The 26,316-nt window shown below is 42.7% G+C and overlaps 1 long non-coding RNA gene, 1 other non-coding gene and 1 pseudogene across 2 annotated transcripts in view; all 3 read right to left on the bottom strand.

Annotated features, from left to right (window-relative positions):
* The window catches only part of LOC112657433 (uncharacterized), a 42,957-nt gene extending 30,142 nt beyond the window's left edge, over positions 1–12,815 (bottom strand). The window contains exons 1-3 of the long non-coding RNA XR_003135003.2: positions 12,700–12,815; positions 11,958–12,055; positions 11,170–11,245 (exon numbers count right to left, since the gene is read on the bottom strand). This is a non-coding gene — a long non-coding RNA (uncharacterized LOC112657433). The remainder of the gene's footprint in view (positions 1–11,169; positions 11,246–11,957; positions 12,056–12,699) is intronic.
* A 1,133-nt stretch (positions 12,816–13,948) lies between these two features.
* Positions 13,949–14,052, bottom strand: LOC112658096 (U6 spliceosomal RNA). The gene has a single exon (XR_003135501.1). It is a non-coding gene; the product is annotated as a U6 spliceosomal RNA (small nuclear RNA).
* A 10,629-nt stretch (positions 14,053–24,681) lies between these two features.
* On the bottom strand, positions 24,682–25,235 carry LOC112657929 (mitochondrial pyruvate carrier 2-like; annotated as a pseudogene).
* Between the last annotated feature and the right edge of the window lie 1,081 nt (positions 25,236–26,316).

The raw sequence follows: 26,316 nt of genomic DNA, 5'->3' as shown, positions 1-26,316 counted from the left end.
CAGAGGACCATAAGCAAGATTAAAATGCAAATGATAAACTGGATAAATAGTTGCAATATGTAGCACAAAGGGCTAACCTCCTTAATGTGGAAAGAAGTCCTAGAAATGGAGAAGACAAGAATAATCAGCCCATAGAAAAATGAGAAAAGCAAATGCACATAGAGTGCACAGAAGAAAAAAGAGAAATAAAATGTCACTTTAAAAAATGAAATGAGGGGGAACCCTGGGTGGCTCAGCGGTTTAGCGCCTGCCTTTGGCCCAGGGCGCGATCCTGGAGACCCGGGATCGAATCCCACGTCGGGCTCCCTGCATGGAACCTGCTTCTCCCTCTGCCTGTGTCTCTGCCTCTCTCTCTCTCTCTCTCTCTGTGTGTGTGTGACTATCATAAATAAATAAAAATTGAAAAAAAATTAAACAAAAAATGAAATGAGGGTACCTGGGTGATTCAGTAAGTTAAATATCTGCCTTCGGCTCAGGTCATGATCCCAGGGTCCTGGGATGGAGCCCGCATCTGACTCCCTATTCAGCAGGGAATCTGCTTTTTCTTCTCACTCTGCCCCTCCCTCTGCTCATGCTCTTTCTCTCTTCCTCTCTTGCTGTCTCTGAAATAAATAATATTTTTTAAATAAAAAAATAAAAATAAATTAAAACTGAAATGATACCCAATCTCACTCACAATAAAATTCTAAATTAAAAACGCACTGAGAGACATGTTTTTTTTGCACCTATCAGGTTAGCAAACTTGGAACTAATAAAAAAAATTTTTTTAATTTTTATTTATTTATTCATGAGAGACAGACAGAGAGAGAGAGAGGCAGAGACACAGGCAGAGGGAGAAGCAGGCTCCATGCAGGGAGCCTGACGTGGGACTCGATTCCGGGTCTCCAGGATCACACCCTGGGCTGAAGGCAGGCGCTAAACTGCTGAGCCACCCGGGCTGCCCCTGGAACTATTTTGATAACACACTCTCTTGGCAGGGCTTGGAGAGACAGGCAACCTTGCATATTGCTGGTGAGAGTGTAAATTTGCTCTCTCCTGTAGAAAGAAATTTGCCTGTTTCTATCAAAATTATAAATACATACATTCTTTGTCCCAGGATCCCATAACTGGAAATTTATCCTACAGCTAATTGCACATATGCAAATTATATAAGTATAAGTTGGTTACTGCAGAATAGTTTGTAAAAGCAAAAGATTGGGAGCAAACCCAAAAGACCTTCAACTGTTGGCAGTGAACTAGGAAATAAGTTGTTGCTCCTCTACACAATGGAATATTTTGTAGCTGTAAAAATAGAGAAGTTTTCTATATACTAATATAGAAAGATCTATAAAATATTGAGAAAAATGTCACACTAAAAAACACATTGGTGAGGGGCACCTGGGTGGCTCAGTCAGTTAGACATCTGCCTTCCACTCAGGTCATTATCCCAGGGTCCTGGGATGGAGTCCTGCATCCAGCTCCATGCTCAGCAAAAAGTCTGCTTCTCCCTCTCCCACCTTCTCTTCCTCTGTGATCTCTCTCCCTCTTCCTCTCTCTCAAATAAATAAATAAAATCTTAAAAAAAAAAAAGAACACATTTTTGGGAGCATTATGCCACTGATGTGGGCTGAGTTTCATTGTCTGCAGAAATTTAAAAGCAATTTTTAAAAGGGACTAAAAATTAGTCTGCTTTTTCTTTTTTTAAATAACCATGTGCCAATAATTCTAAACAATAAAGGTCAATACTCTTTCCTCCAGACTCTTATATGGGTGTAAGTTCTAGACAATTACTGGTATTTATGTTATATCTAGTTAGGACAACTCAAACATGTGTTTGACATGTACACAACACTGTTTGGTGTGTTAGCTTTTGGGTAAAAATAAGAATATATATTGGTATCAGCTTGAATTTGAAAAAAGATATGCTGGATAGATAATAGTAATTAATAATAGTGATGACAACATTATGGTATAGCTCTAAGCCGATGGGGAAGAAGGGTTGGAGAGAGACATTTCACTATACACAAGTGCATGCACACATGGAAACACATGTACACAACTCTGTATAATTTTTTACCATGTTAATGCATTACCTATTAAAACTAAATTAAAACAATAATGAAAAAAGAAGTGGGACAAATATGGGTAACTCAAGGGGAACCCCTCCCAATAATATATTTCGGGAATGCACACCAATTTTCTTAGGTATTTTAAAAATTTGCAATTTTCCTTGTATCTACAAAAGGGAAAGTAAAAATACATGAACTTTAACATCAGTATGTAAGGGTTATCTAAAAGTACTCTCTTTCCATGTGCTCAGGCTAGAAACAAATCACATATGCTTTAGCTGAACTTATCGTTAGAGACTTTGATGATTCTGAATAGAGCATCTATTTGCCTCATTTGTCTCAGTTCCAGTCAGACTACATGCTGCATAATGCATCAAAGTTATATTTATTTATAGCTTATTAGTCACACAAGCTCTTTACAGAGATGCTGGAAGAACTTTTTTGAAAATTGGGAAATAGATTTTATGGTCTAATTTTTATCCCCTCTGTATATGCCTATGACAGTGGGATGTTCCAAGGTCATTTTCAACCATTGTGTCTATAATCAAGACTCTGAATGCCCTAGTTCTAAGAGCAGGGGCCTAATGGTGATATTTTACATAAAAATCTCAGACAAGGGAAAGAAGGTCTGAACAATCCCCAGACAGAGACCAGGGGTCCTCCTGAGGCGCCTGTCTTTAAATCTACCACCTTGGGACGCCTGGTGGCTCAGCGGTTGAGCGTCTGCCTGCAGCCCAGGGTGTGATCCTGGAGACCGGCATTGAGTCCCACATCGGGCTCCCTGCATGGAGCCTGCTTCTCCCTCTGCCTGTGTCTCTGCCTCTCTCTCTCTCTGTGTCTCTCATGATTAAATAAATAAATAAATAAATAAATAAATCGATCTACCACCTCTATTCTAGGGCAGAAATGGCTAAGGACCAGGAAGTAGCTGCTAAATTACACTGGAAACTGCTGTACATAAATAGTATTAAGAAAAAGGATCAAATCAGAGCAAATTATAGAAATAATCACCTAAGCCATCACTTCATCCCAAATATAGAGTGAGGAATAGCCCCGAAGGTTCCAGAATGGGAAATAATCACACAACACTGCAGGTGGTGGGACTGACCCTTACCTCCTGAATTCCATGAGGTAGGAAGTCAGGCCTGAGCCTGCTTTGGTTCAGAGGAGGTAGAGGGAATTCAAGGGAGAGAAAGTGGCCTTGCTAAGGTTCTGAGAGGGACAGAGACAACAGAATACCTGTGTTAATCTCATCCAGGAATTTTTTAGAACATTTGAAATAACCATATTTTTCATCTCTAGAAGTTTCATTTCATTTGGTTCTTCTTTTTTTTTCCCAGAAGTCTCTTGTTTCACCTTAAAATTTTCCTTAAAATCTTTAGATATATAATAGCTAAAGTCCTTGTCTTCTTACTGAATCACCTTTATTATCTCTGGGTCTGTTTCTATTGACTGATTCTTCTACTGGTTAGATGGCACATTTCCTCCCTTCTTTGGATAGCTAATAACTTCTTATTGGCTGCTGAACATTGGGAAGGTTATGTCATCGAGTGGTGGATTGCTTGCATTCCTTTTTTTTTTTTAAGATTTTTATTTTATTTTATTTTTTTATAATAAATTTATTTTTATTGGTGTTCAATTTGCCAACATACAGAATAACACCCAGTGCTCATCCCATCAAGTGCCCACCTCAGTGCCCGTCACCCATTCACCCCACCCTGCCGCCCTCCTCCCCTTCCATCACCCCTAGTTCGTTTCCCAGAGTTAGGAGTCTTTATGTTCTGTCTCCCTTTCTGATATTTCCCACACATTTCTTCTCCCTTCCCTTATATTCCCTTTCACTACTATTTATATTCCCCAAATGAATGAGAACATATAATGTTTGTCCTTCTCCGATTGACTTACTTCACTCAGCATAATACCCTCCAGTTCCATCCACGTTGAAGCAAATGGTGGGTATTTGTCGTTTCTAATGGCTGAGTAATATTCCATTGTATACATAAACCACATCTTCTTTATCCATTCATCTTTCGATGGACACCGAGGCTCTTTCCACAGTTTGGCTATCGTGGCCATTGCTGCTAGAAACATCGGGGTGCAGGTGTCCCGGCGTTTCATTGCATCTGTATCTTTGGGGTAAATCCCCAACAGTGCAATTGCTGGGTCGTAGGGCAGGTCTATTTTTAACTGTTTGAGGAACCTCCACACAGTTTTCCAGAGTGGCTGCACCAGTTCACATTCCCACCAACAGTGCAAGAGGGTTCCCTTTTCTCCGCATCCTCTCCAACATTTGTGGTTTCCTGCCTTGTTAATGTTCCCCCATTCTCACTGGTGTGAGGTGGGATCTCATTGTGGTTTCGATTTGTATTTCCCTGATGGCAAGTGATGCGGAGCATTTTCTCATGTGTGTGTTGGCCATGTCTATGTCTTCCTCTGTGAGATTTCTCTTCATGTCTTTTGCCCATTTCATGATTGGATTGTTTGTTTCTTTGCTGTTGAGTTTAATAAGTTCTTTATAGATCTTGGAAACTAGCCCTTTATCTGATACGTCATTTGCAAATATCTTCTCCCATTCTGTAGGTTGTCTTAGTTTTGTTGACTGTATCCTTTGCTGTGCAAAAGCTTCTTATCTTGATGAAGTCCCAATAGTTCATTTTTGCTTTTGTTTCTTTTGCCTTCGTGGATGAATCTTGCAAGAAGTTACTTAAATTTGGGATCCCTGGGTGGCGCAGCGGTTTAGCGCCTGCCTTTGGCCCAGGGCGTGATCCTGGAGATCCGGGATCGAATCCCACGTCAGGCTCCCGGTGCATGGAGCCTGCTTCTCCCTCTGCCTATGTCTCTGCCTCTCTCTCTCTCTCACTGTGTGCCTATCATAAATAAATAAAAATTAAAAAAAAAAAAAAGAAGTTACTTAAATTTTATTTTATTTATTCATGACAGACACAGAGAAAGAGAGAGCGCGCGCAAGAGAGGCAGAGACAGGCATAGGCAGAGAAGCAGGCTCCATGCAGGGAGCCCGACGTGGGACTCGAACCCAGGCCTCTAGGATCACACCCTGGGCTGAAGGCAGCGCCAAACCGCTGGGCCACCGGGGCTGCCCGCTTGCATTCCTTTAAAGAATGTTAGCCTTTTTCTGGCAGACAGTTAAATAAAACTGTCCTTGTTCACAGATGACATGGTCATTATAGAAAATACTACAGAAGCTATGAAAAAGCTACTAGAATTACTAAATGAGTCTAGAAAGTTTACAGGACACAGATTTAATATAAAAAATAAATTGCTCCAGTTAATATTAGATGCATTTTATTTTGTGTAATGACTACAACCAAAACTCAGACAGAAATTAATATCATTTAGTCTTCGTGTTATTTGATTAAATGTATAATGCACAAAATATACAGTAAATATCCCAAGCTAGGAGGATGCTCTCATTCAACATGAAGTGTTAAAAATCAGTTATAAATCAAACTTCAAGAAAAATAGCCATCTATAGAAATAACATTTTTTCTGAAAAGAGGATAAAAATTAAACAGTTATCCTCCAACACTCTTACATTGTTGACAAGTATTTGAGTTCTTGAGGACCAAACCATGTATTAAAGTCTACTTTATGCACTAAAAATTCTATATTAAATCAATAGGGGGAATTATTTTTTCCTGGTTTCCTGAAATTTTAATGTATTCATTCATCCAACCAATGTTTGTTGAATGCCAGCTGTATATAAGAATAGTTATTGGGGGGGCAGCCCCAGTGGTGCAGCAGTTTAGCGCTGCCTGCAGCCCGGGGTGTGATCCTGGAGACCCGGGATCGAGTCCCATGTCGGGCTCCCTGTGTGGAGCCTGCTTCTCCCCCTGCCTGTGTCTCTGCCTCTGTGTGTGTGTGTGTATGTGTGTGTGTCTATGAATAAATAAATAAAATCTTAAAAAAAAAAAGAATAGTTATTGGGGGCTAGGAGGATAGATACGTAAGTCAGACACCATTCTGGCCCTTAAGAAGCTTACAAATGAAACAAGAGGTAAACTACTACAAAAGCAACTTTAATATAAGATGTAGGGTGTCATCTTCATTGTTGCCCTGCCTCTGTCTCCCTAAATTCAATCTATCTTCACTCCTCCCCAACTTCCCCCTTAAATATGGCATGGTGGGAGCAAACAGGCAGCTGTGGGTGACTGCTAGGGCTGCTCCTGGATTACCTTCTCTTGTCACTCCTTGGTCCCTCTGGCCCAGTGTTCTGATTCTAGCTCTAGTCATCATCCTTGTTGTGGTGAACTGTTTAGGTTTCATTCACTCATTAAAGACTATTGAGGGGCACCTGGGTGGCTCAGTGGTTGAGCCTTTGGCTCAGGTCAAGATCTCATATCGGGCTCCCCACAGGGAGCCTGCTTCTCCCTCTGCCCGTGTCTCTGCCTCTCTGTGTGTCTCTTGTGAATAAATAAATAAAATCTTAAAAAAAAAAAAAAGCAAGAAAAAGACTATTGAGTGCCCACTATCTGCCAGGCCCAAGTCTGGCACTGGGGACTGAGGATGCAGTGCAGTGGACAAGACAAAACACTGCCTTTTAGACCTCACCCTGAGCTCCACGTTAGCTTGACTCTGTGCACTCTTCTCATCCGGGTCACCAGCACTTCCAGAAACTGACATATACCCTGAAACCCTCTACCTGAGGCAGTAAAACTGGTTTAAGGAAAGGCAGCAAGTGAGGGTGGTGGAAAGGATTTACTTTGGAAAGAACACAATCCCGAAGGCCTAGAGAGATGTGAGTGTGTGCGCACGTGTATACACACATCTGCCCTTACACAGACATATGATTAAAGGCCATGTCTACCTTTTTTTCCCCTTTTTTTCTTTCCTTTCTGTATTCCCCCCCCTTTTCCCCTAGAGCCAAGAGGGTAATCTAAAATGTGTTTGTAATTTTTTTGTTTTGGGGGATCATCTGTTCAGCCAAATCTCTACCTCCTACATGTCCATCCTTAACTCCTGGCAGAGACGGACCCCTGCAGTCCTTGGTTATCCATAATTCCTTCTTTGGTGATAAGGGATCAGATCAGGGTGACCATCTGACCTGAGTAACATCAGTGAACTCCTGCATCCGGAGAAATTGGAATTAGTGCACAAAGGCCATTATTACTCTCTGTTGGGGACTTTTAAAGCTAGGACTGAGTGCCATACTTAGCCTGGGCTCAAATGGAGCAGAGAAAGCTGTTAGCAAAGAGAGAGATGAAAGGAGCATTTATCCAGAGGCACGCAGAGGTGAGAGACAAGGTGGACTCCAAAAAACAGAAATGGCAGCCACTGCCTGGCCAAATGGTCGAGCTCTGGATCCTTTGGGAGCCCTGGCTACACTTCCAGCCCGTGGGTTCTGTAGCTCTCACTTTGTCTTTCCAACAAGTCTCCTTTTTTTTTTTTTTTTTTCATTTGTTTGCTTAAATTAGTTGATTGGATTTCCTTTTCCCACAAATATTCTCTAAGATATGATATTTCAGTCTTCTGGCTAATGTGATTTTCAAGTAATTTCTACCACATCCCAATGACGAATCAATCTGAGAATTCAGGCTTAAATACAGAATAAAAGGAAGAGAAAATACTACAAAAGAGAATTTAGCTGATATCTGTGCAAATAAAAACCTGCCATGTATTTGTGTATCCTCCATCACCACCAAAATTCATATGTTGAAACCCTAACTTTCAGCAGGATGATATTAGAAGGTGAGGCCCTAGGGAGGTACTAGGTTTAAATGAGCTCATGAATATGGAGTTCCCATGATGGGACCAGTGTCCTTATACGGAGAGAAAGAGAATGTCTCCTCATTTGAAGACACATCTGCAAACCAGGAAGAGAGCCCTCAGCAAGAAACTGATCGTGTTTGCACCCTCACCTCGAATTTCCAGCGTCTAGAATTGTGCAAAATAAATTGTTGTTTAACCCAGGCAGTCTATGGTCATTCATTACAGCCGCTGGAACTGACTATGGCTAAGGACGTCATGTCCGTATCACACAAGCCCAGCCCGGAAGGTCTGGAGGGATAGCAGACCAAGTTGTAAGCATAGACAAGTCACTAGGCTAGGATTTATTGCTCACTAGAAGCTACGGGACTCTGGGGAGAATTCTAAACTCCTGTGAGCTTCACACTTCTCCACTTTACAAATGGGGAGGCTTGAAATCAAATGATAATGCATATTTCTCATACTTACAATAGTAATATATTACTTTTTTATAAGAAAATACTAATGCAGAGCCTCTTCCTTATTATTTTTATTTTTTCTTATTGTTTTTAATTGGAACACTTAGCAGCATGCCCAAAACCAAAATGCCCAACCGTTTTCCTAAAGCAGAACTAAGGCACCCATATTATAAGGAATAAACTTGCATGTTAGAATGGAAAATGCTTAAAACATCATCCCCCAACACCAAACAATTAATAAGGTTGCTGACAAGTTGTGGTTTCATGTAACTGGTGGCTTGGCCTCTCAGTGACAATAAAGCTATTCTAGAACATCTACACACCGAATTCTGGCGCTCTACCAATTACATTCGGAATGTTAACTCAAGACTTCTCCTTCATGACATTTTATTAAACGTCACGTACTGATTTAGGGGGATGTAATGTAAATTTTTTCAATGTAAATAGATGAAAATGTTTTAAGAAATACGTGTGTTTGTGAAGTTTGGGTTATTCAAGCCAGGAGGAAAATTTCTCCTGGGAGATGAGTAACAGGCTAGACAGGGTGGGACTCTGTATGTGGAAGCACTGTTAAGTGAAAGAACTTACCAACACTCACTTTACCTTGTAACTAAAGATCACCTCGGGCATATGAAAAAGGAAAGGCGGGCAACACAAACAGAAGCTGAGAATTTTAATGGAAGAACTATAGCGATAGGCTCCAATATCTGATTAGTGATTTTCAATTTACAAAGCACTTCCAGGCACGTTATCTCCTGATTGCCATAAAATTCCTGTGATGCAGAAGGGATGCTTTTCTAATCTTTATTTATGAGGAAGCCAATCTTTAGCCAGGCTACGTGACTGGCCCAAAGTCATACACACCCGGCATACACAGCAAGAACAGAGTCCTCTGATCTCTGTAGGCTCTTGACACTAGTTCTCAAGTCACACTTGGAAGCTGACCCCCTCTCACTGGCTCCACAGCACCAGGGAATGCCCAATCAACTTGGCCAACCTGGAACCTGCAGACCTAATCCATCTCTAGTTGATGACCCTTGTCTGGCATATGGTGACCTGCTGAACATGGTCTGTGTGTCTCCAGTTCACAAAGAATCTCTGACCATAACTTTCCTGAGCAAAGGTTCCTTGAAAGCCCACAGGCCTGGGCCAAGATGCAACTGAGAATCTACAATCTGTCTCTGCCTTCCTCTCCACATTGTTCCCCAGTGGCCTTGTGCAACAAAGATTTCTCACTCCTACTACATGCCTAACACAGGTCAGCAGAGGGGCTTTGCTCCCTAGGGTCACTCAGGGCCTTGGGCTAACAGAAGCAGCACCTCAAAATTGCTTCTGCGATGACTAAAGCAGAGGTGACCCACATCCTTTCTGCTCATGTTTCTTTGTCCAAAACCAATCACGTATCAGTGCCTGACATCAAAGAGGGCAGGAAACATTATTTTCTGTGCATCTAATGGGAGAAGGGGAACACTGGTGGCCAACATGATGACAACCACACAGTCCAGTCTTCATCTGATGCTGAGTCTCCCAGTAACAGATCCACGGCTTCAATCCAGCCTTTACCTAATTTCCCCCATAACCAGAAGTGCCCTATCACATAAACAGTTGATTTAATTTGAAAAGAGCTCTGTTTATTAGAAACAAAAATCCTTAACAATAACCCCAAATTGGCCTCCCTGTAACTTTTGTTCCTTAGTATTCTTTCCTCAGGGTCTAAGGATAAATCATTGCTTTGTTGAATAAATAAAAGATTTTCAAACATTCAGTGAAAGCTCTTGCACTGATTTGTTTACATATTTAACCATGCTAGATTCCTGCTCCCCATTTGGGTGTAAGATGGGTAGCTAAGATTGCAGTACCTTATGGCACTGGATATGGCATAGATAATCCCCTAATGTTACGGAAGGAAAAACATTCAAGGGTACCAAATTGAGGAAGGTGTGCCAAAGGGAGGCTCTAAAGAAGCTTTCTGAGAAAGACAACTGATAGTGTTGTCAGCACAATGAGGAGGAGCCAGCTCGGAAGACCAACAACACCAGGCAGGCAGAGGAAGCAATCTGTATTAAATGACCAAGGGGAAACACCGTGTGATGCATTTAGGGAAATATACAAATGACTGAACACAGGATGACCTCTGGGGAGGGACTGGAGGGCCCAGGGGCTAAGCTAAAAGTCTGGAATCCTGGAAGCTATTGAAGAAGTTTAAGCATAAAATTGACATTTGCAAATTTTCACTTCAGCAGCATCATGCTGGCAGCAGGGGACAGAATGGAATGCAGAGACCAGCCGGAGTCTGAGAGCTAGTGCAGTGATCCCGGACAGGCCAAGGAGGCCAGAGGTAAGGCTGTGGTTCTGCAAAGAAGGAAGCAGGTTTGAGAAAAGATGATGAGATGAGATGAGCAGCACCTGGCAGTTAATTCCAAAAGGTGAGGCAGCATGGGACAGAGGCCTAGGATGCCTGCCCCACTTCTGGCTTGGGCAACCACATTGCATAATTCACTGAAGAAGAGACATTCAAGGATGCCTGGGTGGCTCAGTCAGTTGGGCAACTGCTCTTGACTCAGGTCAGATCCCAGGGTACTGGGATTGAGCCCCACACCAAGGCCCCCATCAGGCACCCTGCTCAGAGGAGAGTTTGCTTCTCTCTCTCCCTCTGCCACTCCCCCTGTTTGTGCTTGCACTCTTGCTCTCAATAAATAAATAAAAATAGAGACATTCCAAAAGATGGATGGGGAAAAGTTTTTGTGGAGTTTACCTTTGGGCAGCTTGAGTTTAAGTTTCATGTGTGACTTAGTGATGGCGCATTTATACGTAAAGAAGGGCTAGCCAGCCATCATAGACTAGGGAGGCATCAGTCTCTAAGTAGTTATTGAAGCCATCTGTAGGGTTGAAACCATCATTTTTCTGCATATGAAGAAGAATGAAAATAAATAACTTACCAATTTGACCTATCCCTTCCCAGGGACAAATTGATCCACATCTATCTGTGGTACCAACTTCTTAGAATCAAGAAACCTAAAAAAACAAACAAACAAACAAACAAAAAAAAAAAAAAAAAAAAAAGGACTCACAATCAGTGCCTTGCTTGGGAAGCATAGAATCAGACCACAGGGAAATGGAGACTCATGAGAAATATCTCATCCAACCACACAGAGGTCTGGTGAGTCATCCCTGCTCCACAGTGGAAAACACCTCTAAGGATAATTTAAATGCTCATTTCAGATCCAGGTGTTTTTTTTTGTTGTTTTTTTTTGTTTTTTGTTTTTTGTTTTTTGTCTCCCCTACCTGTGTTCAGCAAACTCTACCGAACATACACATGCTTTTTTATCTCATAGGGTAACTATATTCATTCTTTTTAAACAAGGGTCTTTTGGTTTTTCTCAATCTGGTTACATAAATTGAAAAGGTTACAGTTTTAGGCCAGCAATTGTTGACATATATTCCAGGCACCAAACCTAGTTTAACATTTTTTGAGCTCAAGTGCTTGGAAACTACCCATCAAACATCCCCAGATCCAAATGCTCCATGATCCAATGCACTGCATGTTTGATTTCCCTAACTTCATTCTCAACGGGAAACCTTAGTGTCAAGATTACAGGCTACCTTGCTGTCACTCTGTGGTGTAATAAAAAATATACTTGATATATTTTTGTCCCTAGTTCTTGACATGGAGCTCCGAAACCCTTGGAATTTCCTGAGTGATAGAGGAGTGTCTTTTTTCACTTACAATGAGCCCCTTTTCATTACACCTGAGTTCCTACTAATGCGGTGATTCAGGGCTGGGGCAGGTAGATAGTTTCAGGATATGGACTGGTCACCAGGAAGCTGAAACACAGTAATTAGAGAATGGGAATTTTCAGCTGCAGCCCCAGCTCACCCCAGTCTCTGGGGAGCGGTGGGAAGCCAAAGATTGAGTCATAACAACTCTGAAACAGAGACTCAGAGACCTTCAGGGTTGGTGAACACATTAATGTGCTGGGAGGTAGGCATGCCCAGAGAGGGCTTGGAAGCTCAGCACCCCTCTGACCCCAAAATTTGTCCTGTGTACTCTTCCATTTGGCTATTCTCCAGTTGTATCCTTCATAATAAACTGCCAAACATTAAAGTATCTTCCTGAGTTCTGTGAGTCATTATAGCAAATTAGCAAACCTGGGGAACAGTCATGAGAACCCTCAAATTTGTAGTTAGCCCCACAGAAGGGTGGACAGTCTGGACTTGGAGCTGATGTCTAAAGTGGGGCAGTCTTGTGGAGCTGGGCCCTTGACCCATGAGGTCTGTGCTAATTCTGGATAGTGTTGAAATTGGATTGAATTGTTGAGCACGCAGCTGGTGTCAGAGAACTGGAGAATTGGTGTGGGCAAACCCCACACATTTGGCATCCGGAATGGTGTCAGAAAAGCCACGTGCACACCCCTCTGTGTGACAGGAAAAAGCCACAAAATCTTTACTGAGCTCAACAAATGTCTCACCGTAGAAAGCAAACCTTTCTCACCAGCTGTCTGTCATTAAGGAATCATCTGCACCTATTGGTTATGTCTTTAGAAGATACCCTCAGTTAGAGCTAAGAATGGCCGGTCAAATCTCCGTGGATACAGTAATAGAAACCACTAGGCACATAGAGTCTTTTCCTTACCCTATTGTGATGCAACAGGGGCTGTCCCAGTGTTTCAGGGAGCCCTTCTGCTGCTCTGAATCCCCTCCTTAGCTGGTGTCTTACCTCTTGGCCTGGTTACATTAGATTCAGATGCTGTGCTTGAATGATCAGTTTGGCCTTGGATCTCAGCTTTGCCTAAGATCACTGACTTCTGGCTTTCTCTTGGCTGCAAACCCAGGCCCATGATCATTCCAGACTCACCTCCATAACAGACTATGCTCCATGAACCCCCAAGAATCTGGGCGTCTGCTTGTCTGATAGAGGAATATGAACAGAGTTCACTTTACAAGCTATAGACAAATAAAAAATTTTCAATCATGATGACAAAGGAGAGAAAAAAACCTTTGTGTCATAAGAGACATTATTAAAGATCTTGAGGGACACCTGGGTGGCTCAGCAGTTGAGCGTCTGCTTTTGGCTCCGGGATCGAGTCCCACATGGGGCTCCCCGCAGGGACCCTGCTTCTCCCTCTGCCTATGTCTCTCTCTCTCTCTCATGAATAAATAAACAAAATCTTTAAAAAATAAAAATAAAGATCTTGAGATGTTCTGCCTTCAGGAAAGAAAATCAAAGGGAAAATTGGATAGCAATTTTCAAATATTTGGACAATGGAGAGGGAGAACTTGCATCTATTGTTGGACAATTCAAAGAAGCAGATTTCTAATATCACATGACCAGAAAATCTTCCCTGTGAGTTACAGCATCCTCCCCCACCCCATCATTGGAAGTATTCACATGTGAGGAAGACCTCTTTGGTTAGGGAAGCCACAGAAGGAGTAGCATCTCCAGGTGGCTTGCCCCCTCCAGTTCTCTTATGTGAACTCAGAATGCGAGGGTTACAATTCCAGTCACAGAGTGCTTATTTTTAAAAGTCGCATTTTTTTGGACACTAGCTGAGAGAGCACTTATTACTTTTATGTACAGAAATTTCAACAGTGTCCACTTAGCCCAGTTTAGTGGCCAGTTCTTTAGCCTTTGCTTTTTCCAAGTTGGCAGTGTGAGCCGCTGACTTTGGACCCAGGAAATTTTATGAGATCCGCTTCCCCAATGGCAGCAGATCTCATAAAAATACGGAATGCCTCACGAATTTGCATATCATCCTTGCACAGGGGCCATGCTAATCTCTGTATCATTCCAATTTTAGTATATGTGCTGCTGAAGCGAGCACAAAAGCCACTTTTAAAAGTTCAGATAAATTTAACCAGTTTGAAAGTCAAGTATCCAGCTGGAGTAAACAAATTTGAACACTGTAGGAACATCTAAAATGTGAAAAAATGATGAGTACAAGAATTCTTATAATTAAGCAGGTTAAGTGTCCTAATGAAACTCAATGTGAATCTGTAGAATAGTAATCAGTAGAATGTCTAGTTACAAAAAGCAGTGAGACAAGATGACCCATGCTCAGTTTCTCCAGAAAGAGATAATCAGTCAGGTAGAGGAAGTGGAACATGGGAGTCGGGCTGCCCTGACCCGCTTTTCCCTGAGGCAGAGCCTCCTTCAGGATGCGCAAGCAGGCTCGTCCTACCTTGTGGGCAGAAAGCAGTGGGAGATTTATAACCCCCAACCACAAAGAACCTCCCTCCCCCACTTATTGATGCCTGAAATAATTCCATCAGGGTCACCCTCGGAGGAAGAGTAGGGAGAGGAGGAGGAAGAACTAAGCCCAGAAATGTCAAGACAACTTCACTGTTTCAACGTGTTCAGACCTCTGCTCTTTGGTGACAATGCCACGTTAGGATGTCAGGGGTGGGCTTATCCTTTAAGCTATGCCCTAAACGGACAGACACCGGGACAGTCTGTTGCTGAACAATCATGGGCAAATATAGACCATAGTAAAAACAGAACTGCCACCAAAAAAAAACCTGTTCCTTCCTTGTTGCGTGTTGTCTCCCACTGAAAAGCTCTCCCATGGAACGGACTTCCATCCCCAGGTGGTCCCTCCCCAACCTGCAGAGGCCCTGTCCTCCTCCTCCTCTCCTCTGTTCACTTGCGCCCTTGAAACAAGGATGGCTCGAAGGAATAATTTCATTCCAGCGCCCTCTGCTGGCCGTGCAGAAGGGCCAGACACCTCACGCTAGATCAGTAGTTGCCCAATTTCTCACTACCGTGAAGCCTTTTTATTATCTTATTAACCCCAGGGACACCCTCGGCCCCGCCACATGCACACACCCATTTGGAAGCTGATATTTCAGGAGAACACCACCTGCTTAGTAGTTATTAATTTGTTTTACCAGTTTTCATTATCAAAGTCGTGATAAACCACCAATCAGAACCTGTAATCAACATGCAATAACTAAGTATACAACACACAGGTTATTTATTTCTAATCGAATATAAACGCTCACCTTTTACCTAGCCTGTAAGCCTTATTGCGGGTATGTGTGCAATTTCTGGAAGGCTTTTTAACGTACTACAAACAACTTAAGGATCCAGTTCCTATCTGAAGGTCCAAGGGCCCCAGGTTCGGAACCACCAAGTTAGAATACCTCAGCATCTAAACAACAGGCATATTTCTGAGAAATTCTTACTTCACTGGTGAGCACTTCTGGGTGATGGCTGAATGTTTTCTGCCACTTGGATATAATTCTAAGAGCTACTTTGTTCACTGGTCATATCGTGACCCAAAAGGTTAATACAGCGTCCAGAGTTGTCCATATCCAAACTGAGTTTTCGGGTACCAGCTGAGTGTTGGCAGTGAGTAGCTGGACAGGAGTAGAGATGATAGAGATTCGTGCATCTGGAAGATGGGAAGGGGGGATCCCTGGGTGGCGCAGTGGTTTGGCGCCTGCCTTTGGCCCAGGGCGCGATCCTGGAGACCTGGGATCGAATCCCACATCGGGCTCCCGGTATATGGAGCCTGCTTCTCCCTCTGCCTGTGTCTCTGCCTCTCTCTCTCTCTGTAACTATCATACATAAATAAATAAAATAAATAAATAAATAAAATGGAAGATGGGAAGGGTACGTGACTAAAGACATATGAAATCCAGTGGCTTCTTGGCTTCTTGCCTCGGTGTCCCAGCAATTTCAACTCCACCAAAGTATGGTTCCATGAGTAGAAAGCTAGTATATTCACAAGAGGAAAGAGAGGAAGATTGAGAAACATGGTAGGCTCGGCACAGTGTGTGGGATGGGCCCAGGGTGGAGCAAGGCAGGAGAGTAGGGAAGTCTAGAAATAGAATAGACAAGGAGTTCTCTGAGGGCATGACTGGGTTTTGTCCATTGTTTTAACCCCCATAACTGACACAATGCCTGGCGCGCAAGAGGCTCTCAAGTATTGTTGGGTTTTTGTAGGTATTGCACTCACCAATTCTAGAAATGCTTTTAGCTAGGTGCAAAACCCCACCAGTGACTACTAAGATAATAGCCAAGGGTAGCTGGTTCTGTGGTAGAACTGAGCTTGCTGTTTGGTGACAAAGTTTTGTACAGGAAAGGTTACGTTTTTTGGAAAAACATGAAGTATCTCAGAATGATTTTCGGTGTTTGATCCTTTTCTTTCAGAGTAAAAGATCTTTTATTATAACATAACATACAAATGGAAAAGTATACAACACGAACACAACTATATAACCAGCACTTACGAAGAAACAGATCATCTTGGGATCTAAGAAGCCCTGGTGCTGTCTCCTTCCTGTCACTAGCTGGCCCCCGCCCCTACTATACGACCCCCGTTCCTACTATCCTGACTTCCAACATCTTAAATTAGTTTTGCCTCTTTTTGAAATGCACACACAGTATATACTCTTGTGTGTGGATTCTTTGGCTCAACATTATTTTTGTGAAGGTAATTCACATCCTTAGTTGCAGTTTGTTCATTCTCATTGTTGTATTTATTTATAAATATGCCACAATTTTTCATTGACTACTTATGATGGGTTAGTTCCAGGTCTTTACTATCCTGAAGAGCGCTGACAGGAGAACGCACACGTGTTTCTCCTGTGCACGCATGCACGTTTTGGTTGGGCACGCATGCACAGTAGAACTGCAGGGCCACAGGGCACGCGTGCGACCAGCTGTTACAGATACTTTCAAAGAGTTTCATGAAGTGATTGTGCCAATTCCGTGTTAGCTCTTGTACAAAACTAGGTGCCAGAGATGTTCAGAGGGGATAAAAGATGGGGAGTGGGGGATTATCCTTAGGCCTGTGATTTGAAACCTAAGGGGACTTGACAGGAAGGAAGAAGACAAAATAATCCTCAAAGGGACAGGCCCCATTAATCATCAGCTCATCATCGGAGTGACTGGAAGCCTGCTTCCCCAGGATGAGAAAGGAGGCAGAATAGTAATACAAAAGGTAGAGGGGAAGAAGAAAAGGAAAAAGATCAGAACGGATGCTCACTGTGAACGCCAGGGCACTGCTAATCATTTTACCTTCACAAAAATGACACTGTAGTGTCCCAAGGCCCTGACTCTGATAGTTCAGATTAGACCCAAAATGCAGCAAAACGTGCTCTATATTTGTACATTTGTGTTTATCACAAAATTTCCCAAACTTGCTTGGGGCTTTCTAAGTACAAAAGATTATTAATCAGGATAGCTCCTCTTTGTTAATTTTGGGATAAGACTTTTCAGCACTGCTGATATCCACAGGAATAAATATAAAACCTTATTGTTGAATTTCTCCATAAGATTTCTGTAGAAAGTTTTATTTGCAAATAAGTAAGCCAAAGTGGAAATGCAAGATGCCCTCAGATAGGAGGATCCAATTTTCCACTTAAATGTGTTTGTACTTCTTTCAGCTGGATTTGGGGCTTTCCTCTGAAAGTCTCAAGAAGCTCATTTGAGTGACTCAGAACTAACCCAGCCTGTGAGACTTGGCTAGCAAAAGGCACAGCATTGCAAGGAGGAATGCAATATTCTATTTACAAAAGGAATTTGATTGCTAATCATGAATCTCTATAAGCTGTATGCATTTCATATTTATCTCTTTGCAATTCAGAAGCGAATCCTATGGTAGTTCTGGTCTTGTGTCAGCTGAGGTTCTCTCTGACACTTGGCGATGATAGACAGCTCCTACCTGAGTGCTGACCCCTACATATCTGCCTTTGCTCAAATTGATTTTCAGCGCCAGGACGGTTTGCTGGGCAGCAGATGTCGTCACAGAACAGATAGGGACCACCTATATCCTCACAGAGAGCAGCCAGGTTTACATTTGCATTCATTTCCTTGGGGCTATTTTGTAAATTAAACTTGGCACAGCCTTGCCTGTTTGCTTTTGATCTAACATGCTGGACAAGGAGTTCAGTTCATTTACTGCCTCTCCAGCAACCGTGTCCAAGGGTATTATCCACTAGGAGGTCTAAGGAGGTTGCCACTATCAGTGCCCAACAGGCACACTTGAAAATTCATGAACAATTTGTAAGAAGGTTGGAGTTGCTCCCCCCGCCCCCTGCTTTAACTGCCCCGCCACTGAGATACTGGCTGAGCCCATGCAAAGGGGGAAATCAAGCCAGGACAAAAATTCAGTACTGCCTACAAGGCACCATAAGGATCTAGAAGCTTCTGATTTACCTCCAGATAATACCCAAGGGTACAAAGAACTGGCATTGCTAAAACTTAGCTGGTTTAGCCGATACATAAATCAGTTTGTTTGCATGCTCCTAGTTATGAGCATTCAGCTTAGGAGCTCTCCTATGCATGAATGGGCATTTGCAAAGCACCTGCTAAGCAGCCTCCTGGAAATTTCTAGAGTTGTCTTCCATATCAAGAAATGACACAGTTCTGGGTCAACACAATCTAGGGGCAATTTAAGAAATTATGTATCTAGGGGTGTCTGGATGGCTCAGCTCAGGTCATGGCCCCAGAGTCCTGGGATGGAGCCCGGCTTCTCTCTCCTTCTGCCCCTCGCCCCCATCTCACCCCTTTGCTCTATCTCACCCTCTCTCTCAAATAAATAAACAATCCTTTAAAAAAAAAGAAAAGAAAAGAAAAGAAATTATGTATCTATCTCACTCAACCAAATTTTCTTTCTCTTCTTTTGTAAATTTCTTCTGGGGGGACTGCCCATGCTACACTCTCCACTTTTATTTGGACTTTCCAGCCGTCAGACTCATTTAATTCTATGTAAGCAATGCTATTTGTCACAACAACACACACACACACACACACACACACACACACACATACATCCCTTACCCGAATCCCTCCTTCTGCTCTCTCCTTTAATTCTGGCCTGGTTACCTTAAGGAAACATTTTCTCCTCCTTTTGAAAAGCATTTTGTTTTGAAAAAAGAGAATGAATTACTTAAAATTCCCTTGAAACTAAGTAAAAGAAAACTACCCTAAAGGTACCAGTGTCATCAAATTCTAGCACACTGGAAAGGGCATAGAAGTCCTGTCCAGAATTTTATCTTTCCCTTCTATCCAACATTGTTTCTTTTGTTTGATGAATTACAAGTGCTGCAATAATGAGAGTACTTTCACTGCAAACGTGTATATATAGTATTGTATTGTAAATTGCAGACAAATTATGGATTAAATGCGCCTGTGGGCTACTTGGAGGCCTAATCTCCACAGATAAGACGACTTTCTGTTTTATTTTTAGAAATTGTCTCCAGCGGCTAACTCACATTGCCTCTCGAGAGACAGGATTCCAGGGTCTTCACCGTAGTGGATATATGTTATCTTTGGCCTCCTGTCACCCAGACTTTCCTGACTTTTCCTGACAAGGCCAGCAGTGCCTTCCCAGGACTGATCCTGTGGTGTATTATTGTAAAGATTCTTGATCAGTTTTGCTCTTTTTAGGTTTTCTAAAGTTTTACATTGGGGGATCCCTGGGTGGCTCAGCAGTTTAACGCCTGCCCTCAGCCCAGGGCGTGATCCTGGAGACATGGGATCGAGTCCCTAATCAGGCTTCCTGCATGGAGCCTGCTTCTCCCTCTGCCTGTCTCTCTGCCTCTCTCTCTCTCTATGTGGGTGTCCCTCATGAATAAATAAATAAAATCTTTTTTTAAAAAATTTTAAAAATAAAGTTTTACACTGGGATTTTGATTGAAACAGGTTAATCCCATAAACAATTTGGGGAAAACTTAACAACTTTACAAATTTTGTTTCTCATCCAGAAACATGCCTTTTCATTTATTAAAGGATTAGATTCCTGAGTCAATTTTTCTGATATTCTTCGTGTAAATTCCATAGTATTTTGCTATTGTAAATCATTTTTTCATTGTATTTTTCTAGTTGGTTCTTGCTTTTCCAGAGGAAAGTTATTTTTAATTATAGATTCAATTATCTATTGGTGAAGCAAGCTACCTCACTGAATGTTCTTAATTTTCGATAATTTCTCACTTGTGTTATGATATGTGGTTCAAAATTATACCATCTACAAATTTCTACAGAAGAAAAGAAAAAATGACTTTTTTTTTTAATTTTTTTTTTTAATTTTTATTTATTTATGATAGTCACACACAGAGAGAGAGAGAGGCAGAGACACAGGCAGAGGGAGAAGCAGGCTCCATGCACCGGGAGCCTGACGTGGGACTCGATCCCGGGTCTCCAGGATCGCGCCCTGGGCCAAAGGCAGGCGCTAAACCACTGCGCCACCCAGGGATCCCGAAAAAATGACTTTTTAAAGTTTTTTAAGTTCTCAACAACTATTGATTATAAAGGAAGTTTTGGAAATCTATCAGCATAACACATTTATAAGCCAAGGAGAGACTGGCCTTTTCACTTACCTACAACCATCTTGAAGGTGGGCCTCAGTGCTAGGCCAGCTCACACATAATCTAGTGGGCAGTCATGCTAGATTATTTCTGTTTCCAAGTTGCACATGTTAATGACTATAATGCCTGGTTCTGCATCAGTCTTATTTTAGGGAAAACGTTAGGGGACCAATCTCTGGGAAAAGAGTCAATGATACACAAAAGCCTGCACTTAATCCTCATATTTTACCTTTTTCCCTAAGGCTGTGTCCTCATCTAAACTTCAACAATTAACCTTAGGACATGGCACAGTTTGGTTGAAATAATGGAAATATAGACTTTATTGACAAACAGCTAATTTACTCTTAGAAACCCAAAGGCTATAAAAAGAAAGGAAATTGCAAAGTTAATCACAAAATACTGTCATGGGAGGGGAAATGTACATGTTTGCACTCATAAAACTTAGAAATCAGGTTGAACACAATTCCTAGCTGCTTGCCTCTATCTGGTTTGGGAAATGTCTTCCATTTTAGATCTTCCCCAAGGGATGTTGACTCTTGATTATCTGTGCACATGAATGAGGAAGAGTATAATCTATGTCTTTTCCCTAAAGAATCCAAAAGTTGACATGAGCCACTACCTTTGGAAGCATATCTGGGTGTTACAAACATAAGGAATTAACCTCTTTGTCCCTTCTTATTCTTTTTTTTTCTTAAGATTTTATTTATTTATTCATGAGAGACATGGAGAGAGAGGCAGAGACACAGGCAGAGGGAAATGAGGGACTTGATCCCAGGACCCCAGGATCACAACCTGAACCAAAGGCAGACACTCAACCACTGAGCCACCCAAATGCCCCCATCCTTTCTTATTCTTGACTGATTTCTGACAGAGAGTCTCCAGCCTATAATGTGAATAATATTCTCTTCCTTGATTCTGTTGCAACACATGAATTCCTGGTAGTGGAGCCATGTAGGAACATGGTGAAGGCATTCAGACAGCAGAACCTCAGAAATAATTGTTGGCTTAACAATCCTTATTCATAAACCCCAGCACCTTCACGGAGCAGGTGCTAAATAAGATTCAAACAGCCTCATGAGCCTGATTCAAGGATGGCACATGGGCCACATTGAATCTAGGTTAAGCATAAAGATCATGATTGAGGGGGGCCCAATAAACATTGTCCCTCTTTCCTGCCCAAGTTCAGAACCAACCAAGCGAGAGATAAACACAGGAGCCAGACAGATGGAAAATGGCTATTAATGATAGAGCTCTTGGGAACATGGGCATGAAAGGTGAATAAACTCATTACTGTTTTCTAAACTAAAATTCCTGGGCTTTGAGCCTCTCTGATCGGGGACAGTGCCCACCCTTCAGATTTGCCACATAGTGGATAGTGGGGATGATAGGCCAAAGCAGCATATTTGCCATAGGTAGGCAGTTTCCAAAGAAGGAGAAACCAGAAGGAACTAAAGGAACTAAAGGAACTAAAGTGCTTGTTATGAACACAGATTATCTGACCCATTTAGGAGTTTCCGCTTCAGTAGGTCTGAGGCCTAAGGATCTGTATTTCTAACAAGTGCCTACGTGGTGAATCACCGCTCTCCTGCAATGGTTCTCAACCTTGATGAGCACTGGAATCAAGAAGAGAAAGGAGTGGGCAGCCCTGGTGGCTTAGTGGTGTAGCACCATCTTCAGCCCAGGGCATGATCCTGGAGACCGGGGATCGAGTCCCATGTTGGGCTTCCTGCATGGAGCCTGCTTCTCCCTCTGCCTGTGTCTCTGCCTCTCTCTCTAGCTGTGTCCCTCATGAATAAATAAATAAAGTCTTTAAAAAATAATAAAATAAAAAACTAAAATCACACCTATCAAAAAAAGAAGAAGAAGAAGAAGAAGAAGAAGAAGAAGAAGAGGAGGAGGAGGAGAAAGGAGTGTTTCCTCCTATTGTTCCTCAGTTTTTTGTTTTCCTTCTAACCCATTGGGTTTAAGCCCTAATTCTGTGGTCTTGCAAAGGTGTGGCACTCCATCCAGGGGAAGGAATCCACTGTTTATGGGAATAGTATAGCCCCCACTTCATGAGGCTTCTCTTTCAATATTGAGCACTACTCTTTCATGAGACTGGTAATGCACAGTAATGACTTTTGTCCACAGAAAGCTACATAGTGGGTCATAACATAAATTTAAAAACTCAAAAGCCATACTGGACTAGAGCACTCCTTATTCTGTCTCCCACCCTACATTAGGTCCAGCCACATTGCCAAAAGAGCTCATTAGGGATTCTTTATGAAACTAAATAATTTGTTAATAAAAATATTCCAATTTGGGTATATGCCTTCTCCCAAATTTCCCAGGTTGAAATTACAACTCCAAAATGAAATCCCCTGACTAGGAAAGTCTACAACCAAATTATCTCGCCTCTATGTTAAAAGTCAAAAGAAAGTTTCAAATTCCAACCTCCTCAATTCCTTATTCTTCTGAGCCCATCTAGAGTAATCCCCGTATTTAGATGGGACTGTGGTTCTTTTAGCAGCTGCAGGTGAGTTCTCTTCCCCTGGAAGAGGAGTAGTTCTCTTAGGACCTTGAAGCTTCAGCTGTCCTCATCTGTGCCTCACTTCTAAGAGCAAAGACAACACTAATGAATATCAAAGACTTCAACCCACTTATTGTAAAGATTTATTTATTTATTTATTTTAGAGAGACAGAGCAGGAGAGGCAGAAGGAGAGGGAGAGACAATCTCAAGCAGACTCCACGCTGAGCACAGAGCTGGTGTTAGGGCTCGATCTCACGACCCCGAGATCACCACCTGAGCAGAAATCAAGAGTCCCATCCTTAACTGTCTATACCACCCAGGCTCCCCTTGAACCACTTATTTTAGAAAGCACATCAATCCTTAGCAGTTAGCAGGTATCTCAGGCAAAATTATATTCCCAGAATCCTCTGCTTATAATGGCCAAAAGGCCATAACCAAGATTCGACATCTGAGAGGGGACAAATACACAGAAATGGGCAGAATCCTTGGTTGCACTCTTGCCGTGATGCTGCTCATTCTATGTCTTTGTTGGAAAAACAACATGCTCTGTGGCACCACATTTCTCCTTATTACGGGCAGGGGACAAGAAGGCCATCAATGCTTACTGTCTTAGCACTTCAAAGGTGGAACTTGACACCTGGTTCCCCTCTAAGAAAGTCTCGAAATCTTTAGCAGTGGCAGTCCCCAGCACTGGCTCTTATTTTATGGTCCCTTCATTTCCAACCCAACATATTGAAAACATCTTGATTTCCATTTGCCTCAAAGCCCTGTGTTTCCAGCATGCCACCGCTGAAGTGCATGTGACTCAGTCCCCACTAGCTCTTGGGAAGAGGCATTTTCAGGGCTCTGTCATAGGGGTGGTTGTCACTGTTTCTTGTTCTGAAATTTCTCAGACGCAGGACGCCTGCCTCCTCTGGAAGCTTTCGCCCTTATCTCACATTAATTTCAGCTGGAAAATCACTCTCAGCAGATTCCTGAACGGAGGCTACCGTTGCTTCCAAAACTGTGGCCCGGGGCCCAGTGAGACACAAGGATCCAACACGTCCTCCTCAAGACCTGTAGGTCCTCAGCTTCTGAATGGTCCAGGCTCCGAGTGGCCCTTCAAGCTAGGTCTTGTTCTGCAGCAGTGGCATAGGATTTGAATTCTCTCTTGCCCCAGTTCTCTTCAGAAAAAGGCAGCAAATTTTCTTTTAATCAGCCATATTGAGGCATGACTTACATACAATAAAATTCACCATTTTTTAAATGAAAAGCTTGCTTTAGGGGCACCTGGGTGGCTCAGATGGTTAAGGATCTGTTTGCCTTTGACTGAGGTCATGATGCCAGAGTCCTGGGATCGAGCCCCACATCGGGCTCCCTGCTCAGTGGAGAGCCTGCTTCTCCCTCTCTCCCTGCCTCTCCCCCTGCTTGCTCTCTCTCTCTCAAAGGAATAAATAAAAATTCTTTTTTAAAAGTTTGCTTTATTTTTCTTTTGAATCAAGTATTAGCTCCCAGGATACAGTTTGATTTTTTTTTTATGCCTTCCAAACATTAACACAGTTCATATCACCTTATCAATCACAAAATAATAAATCAATTTAGTCCCAGCGGTTACGGCCACAGCTAGATTGTTCAGGTGGTCAGGAACTCTTATCTGTTGACTTTACCTTTTAGTTCTTGGTTGTATCTCCAAATAGGAAAGAGCCGAGAGGCTCCTGCTGCCCCACAAAGAGGTTAACAGCAGACACACTCCGGGTTTTTGGAATAATTACAAGTGAGTATCTTGGCCAAATAAAGCCTACTGCCTCACAACAGCAGGATGAGCTGCGCTGACTTGCTCTGCGGGTCTGGCCTTGTCAGCCAACCCAGCACACACCAGTCCCCATTTTGTAATAGGAGCCCAGGGAGAAAAAAAAGCTGTTTGGGGGACCTGCCCAGTGATTGTACACTGGCCTCAATTTCTCCAGCACCAGGAGCTCCACCTTATCAAAGACCCAGTGGTAGGTGGCCTGAAGGCCCCGGGCACCAGTGGCTGCTGTCCCTGTGGAGGAGTGATCGTGGACGGCCAGGTGGGAGAGTGGCTGAGCGCCAGTCCCCGGCTGACACGAAGGCCACACCTCACCTCCTCCTGCCACCGTGCCTGGTGTCCTCCTCTCCCCTAGGGTGCCCTTCCTGCCGCTCAGCCTGCCCTCCTGCAAGCCCATCAGGAGGCCAGGGCCCAGAAAAGAAAAAAAAATTCACCATTTTTAAGGAGACAGTTTGATGAATTTTGAAAAATGTATCATCATGTAACCACCATGACCATCAAGATAGAAAACATTCCCATCATCCCTCAAAACTTTCCTTTGTGTCTTTTTGAAGTCTATTTACTCTCCCTAGCCACAGGATTCACTAATCTGTTCTCTGTCTTCTAGAGTTCTATATAAATGGATCATAGAGGGGCACCTGGGTGGCCCAGTCAGTTAAGGGTCTGCCTTCAGCTCAGGTCATGATCCCAAGGTCTCGCGCTCGAGAGCCTACTTCTCTCACGCGCTCTACCTGCAGCTCACCCTGCTTGTGCTTATTCTCTCTCTGTCAAATAAATAAATAAAAATCTTTTTAAAAAATAAATAAATGGATCATAGAGTATGTGGTCTTCTAGATCTGGCTTTTGAGATTCATCCAGGTTGTTGCACGTATCAGTAGCAGCTCATTTTTATCCCTGAATCATATTATGGTATGGATGTACCAAAATTGGCCCAACTACCAGTGTTAACGGCCATTTGGGTAGTTTCAAGCTTGGGACAATTTTAAATACACACATACAAGTATTTCTGTGAACATATTTTTTTGATTCTCTTGGATAAACACCTAGCAGTGGAATTTCTGGGCCATATTGTAAGTATATATTTAACTATTTAAGAAACTGCCAGACTGTTCTTTAAAGAGGCTCTTCTCATTTTTCTTTTTTTAGAGAGAGAGTGTGCATGATTGGAGAGGGGAAAGGAAGAAGGAGAGAGAGGATTTTTTTTTTAATTTTATTTATTTGAGAGAGAGACAGACAGAGAGAGAGAGAGAGAGAGCACGAGCAGGGAGAGGGGCAGAGGGAGAGGGAGAAGCAGAGTTCCCACTGAGCAGGGAGCTGGATGCAGGGCTCCATCCCAGGACTCTGGGATCATGACCTGAGCCGAAGGCAGATGCATAAGCTACTGAGCCACCTGGACTCCCCAGAAGCTGTTCTCATTTGCATTCCATGATCTCCTGTCATTTGATTTTGAGAGTCTTGTTAATATTAGCCACCCTAAT

This window comes from Canis lupus, chromosome 8 (assembly GCF_003254725.2).
Source record: "Canis lupus dingo isolate Sandy chromosome 8, ASM325472v2, whole genome shotgun sequence".
Lineage (NCBI taxonomy): Eukaryota > Metazoa > Chordata > Mammalia > Carnivora > Canidae > Canis > Canis lupus.
The sequence above is the reverse complement of the archived record's forward strand: the minus strand, read 5'-3'. Positions and strand labels throughout refer to the sequence as shown.